Below are 4,505 nucleotides of genomic sequence, written 5' to 3'. Positions count from 1 at the left end.
GGGGCAGCGCAGCTGACTCCGGGGAGACCAGCGGGGGACCACAAGGAAGGAGTCTCAAAGAGCTGGGCCAGCGAGGTGGGAGCAGTTGGCCCAGAAGCACCTGAAGGAGTGGGACCTGCAGGCAGCAGTTGGATCCTCAGCAGCGCGGCGTGCGGCCAGCAGGAGAGGCTCCCCACTGGGCTCTAGGTTCCCCTATGAGAGGCTGCGGCCAGCAGAAGAGGTTCCCCAGCTCCAGCAAGGATCTGAGCAGTGACCTGAGAGGTTCCCAGCTCTGCTTCCAGCTCCTTCAATAAGAGGCCAGGCAGCTTGATGTGAGGCTGGGGCTCCGGGAAGGTCAAGACTCCTAGCAGTTTGACACAGTACTAGCACTGCTGGCTGTGTGGTAGAGCTTCTGCCTACCATGTAGAAAATCTGAGTTCAAGTCCTAGCTGGGATGATTTAGGATGGGTAAAGTAATAGGTAGAATTTCTTGTTGCAGTGGAAAGGGGGCATTGTGTTTTCCTACTTTCTCCCCTTCCAGGGACCTAGGCCCTATATTCCTTGTTATTTGACATTTTGTACTTTGTGCCTTTTATATTTCACCAACCAGAATTGCTTTCTCTGCTGTTTATGTTTTATATTTTGGTTAACCCTGCCTTTGTCAACTGGATGAATATGTCTATGATTGTAAGTGTCTAACCTTTGTTGAATCCTTCCCCCTCAGGGCATTGTAGTGTCCCCTATACCCCCGCCTGGTTTATACTGGTTATGTTCCCAGTACTGTTCTCTCATTAAAAGGTATATGGTTAAGTCCCCTTTGGTGGTCTGGCTCTGCTATAGGAGGAGGAGAGTCCCTATACCTCCCACAGCACTTGTGCACCTGCTTTGATCCCTTCAATTGGAGAGGGGGTACCTCTTGGAGTACTGCCCGGGTTACATACACATAAGTGCTGAGACAACAAGCTATAAAAAAGGGACACAAATTGAAATAGCAAAGTATTAGACATGGAAAAATGAGGGTAGGGAGAGAATGACACTGGAAAGTTTACACATTAACCACAATGGAGTGACTCAGACGCATTTTCACTTTCCAAGTCAAAGTATCCCATAGCAGAAAACTTAGGCAGACATTTAAGAAAGTGCCTGCCAGCCTCACAGCTTCACTCCCTTCTTGGCTGTTATACAGCATCTACATATGTTTCCTGGGTACTCTGATGCTGCTTCTACATTGCAACCCCATGGGGGTATAACGTAGTAAGGGGCACATCATCCAACTCTGAAATCCAGCCCCTTTCTAGCTGGGAATATGGGAGATGTTTATCAACATTGTGTCATTTTTTAAAGCACAGAATATTTGAGAAAACAAGGGTCTGTCATAAAAGCAAGCACACCCAGCAGGCAAAGAAGTATGTTTTCAATTTATATTTGGTAGTTGAAACCATACCAGCCTGACAACTCTCCCTTTGTGAAAGTGTTATGATTGTTTGATACAAGCTGGATTTCTTCCACATTTATTCACATAGAAATGCTTTTTTACACTTGAAATAATTGTATTTATTTCAGTAGCTCTCCTCAAGGAGAAAGATCCTTCAGAAAAAGAATAATTTTGTGAGAATCTAGTTTGTGTGAAATTTTAATTTCTATGATGCCTTCCTTCTGGGTAACTCAAAAGTTGTAAGCTAGGAACTGTAATCATTGTACATGCTTGGAAGGTTTTGTAATTTTCATCTCTTTTTCATACAGACCTAAAATGAAAGACATAAAGCCACACAGCAAAGCTGACTCTTAAGTGTCCACAGATTTTAAGATACCAGCAAGCAGACTTTGAGAGACACTGAGTGCCTGAAGTTCCCACTGACGTCTACTGAAGCCTTGTGTATTTAGTGCCTTGAAAACTGGTATCTTATCTTGCCATAAATAAGTGAGCATTATTGTAATTTTAGACTGAAGTCTGTGGCAAAGCCAGAAGTAGAATCCAATCTTTGTAGTTTTTAGGGTTGACTTGCAAGAAGGGAAGAAAACAATATAGGGTCAATAAGGTGAGAAACATCATGGAAGTGAGGTTTAACAAGCATACCTTTCTCTTTCTCTGATTCTCTCAAACTTGTTATTCTAGGGTATTCAGGGAATGTCTATGTAATTGGTTTTACATTGGTCTTCAGCTGCAGTGATTCCCTTAATGCTCTACGTACTGGTGGATTTTTAAAAATACTTATAATTACATTGTTGATTTAGAAAATGAAATGCAACAGAAGTTCACTGAAAAGAAATCAGGGACACAGTGAGGAAGCAGGTGGCCCCAGGCCCATATAATTTTTTTTGTGAGGGTGGGAAGCAGGGTTGGTTCCTTAGCATGGTGCAATATTTGATACTTGACTAGGCATTATTCAGTTAAATGTTATAGAGTCTGATAGTCTTCCTCCCATCCCCCCCAATTCCTGAAGAACAGCCAAATGGCCAAATGTTCAGAGAAATCAAAACATCAGCAAAAGACTGTTGTAATTCCCTCCTCTTTACCACTCTGAATTTCCAAAAATTGAGACCAACAGCTGTTTCAGAGCCAACAAGAAATAAAGAACATGCAGCAGGTGGTAACATGTATGTATATCTAATTCCAGCCCAACAATCTGCTATCCTCTTACAGATGGGTGGAGAATCTGATCATGAATTAGTTAAGGGAGAGAGTGGGAAAGTAGAGAAAGCAGTACTGGCACAGGAATCCAGCCTCTTTATGGGGCAGGAGGGAATTCTTATTGAAACTAGGGACAGAGGGACACAATATTTTTTCCCACTTTTGATTCCCCCTCCCCATTTTCTTCCTGTCAGTGATTCCACCTTCTCAAAAATCTGGTGGAAAGCAAGCTAGTTGCCACGGACAGCATTCAAATGGCTGTCAGCTAGCTCAGTAAGGGTATAATATAGCCGAACCTAAACTGATGAACATGTTGCATTAGTCATATTCAAACCTTGGCTCCAGACAGTCATGCAAAGTCCTGGCATGTGGCTCTTTTGGGGCCTGAGACTCTTCCTACATACCATGGTTTGGCACCAGTGTACGTTCATTCTGTTTGTTAGAGGTATTCCTGATTTACACTAAAATGGGCACAAAGAGGATCAGTCTTACAGATAGCCTTCTGTACACATATATGGTGCTCTGACAAACAGGGTGCAGTAGCTTGGGCAGAGAAATAGTGGTGCTAATGCTTCAGTGCTGGTTCTAGTACTGGGGATGCTCAGTTCATATTGATCACTAGTAGCCAAGTGTGCAGTGTTTAATTACCTATCTCTAATGCAAATGGAATATCACTGTTTTATGTCTTTGCTTTTAAACACGGTTTGCTTCCTAAACTCAACCTTGAGGGCAATACCAGTTATCAGTAGAAACTGCTAATTTCATTTAACTGCATATGCAAAAAAATTGCAATTTCCAACAAATATTTAAAATCTTTGGAAAAAAACCAACAATGGAATTTTTGTCAGAGGAGTTTGGTGTGGCAAGCAAAAGGAAGAAAGTGACAGCAAGATCAGTTCTGGGATGAGCCATCTTTAATATTTTCATTAATGACATAGGCATGAAGAGTAGGAGTGGACTTATGCCACAAAGTGGGGAGACATAGTACAGAGGAGGACTAGAATGCCACATAGAAAAAATTGTATGACCTTGAGGACTAAAGGACAGCATCCTATGATAGCCCCCTCACAGCTGTAGTTCTTGATGAGGCTTGTAATATAGAAACATTTTATTTCGAGAAACTTATATAAAGAACTATTTACAGGAAAGGACTAGCAGTCTTGCTGTTGCCCTTTTAGGGGTCTAGAGCAAGAGTAAGTCCTCCTGGGAACATAGAGTCCACAATGTATAGAGGAGCCAGTCTTGATGAAGCAGCTGGTTTGGCAGAAAGTTCCTGTTGCCTGCTACCTCGCTTGAACTGTCTCCTGGGATGCCACACTTCCTAGATAATCTGCTTGCCTGGAGGGCTTACTCTATGGCCCTTGCTACACACTACATGTATTATACAATTAACTGGTTAACTGCACAATAAATTTAGACTGGCCAAATGTGCACAGTAATTATCACACAATAAAAATGGCTATCCAGCTATAAAAGGAGCCAACCAGCTATGAAGTTAGGGCTTGAAAATATGTAACAACTCTATTGCTGGTTTCTATTCAGCTTTAATTTTAACATGTAGCAGGTCCCCATGTCACACAGTTGGCTATGACTCTGGAAAAATCTCTTTCTCCCTACACAGCCTGGCCAAAAAACAAGGGTATATTTTATTTGGGCGGGGCAGGGGAATGTATTATTTGCAAGAAAATACAGTATTTAAACTTAAGCAAAGTATTGAAACTAGAGCAAATGTGGGTAGAAACTGACCATGAATAAATTTAGCTTGGAAATTAGAAACTTTCTAACCATTAGAGCAATGGGGTTCTAGAACAACCTTCCTGTCAGAGTAGCAGTGGAATAAAATCTACCTGCTTCTAGTATGAAACATGATACATTTATGGAGTTAATTTTAGAA

Source organism: Alligator sinensis, unplaced genomic scaffold, assembly GCF_000455745.1.
Source record: "Alligator sinensis unplaced genomic scaffold, ASM45574v1 scaffold291_1, whole genome shotgun sequence".
Classification (NCBI taxonomy): domain Eukaryota; kingdom Metazoa; phylum Chordata; order Crocodylia; family Alligatoridae; genus Alligator; species Alligator sinensis.
The sequence above is the reverse complement of the archived record's forward strand: the minus strand, read 5'-3'. Positions refer to the sequence as shown.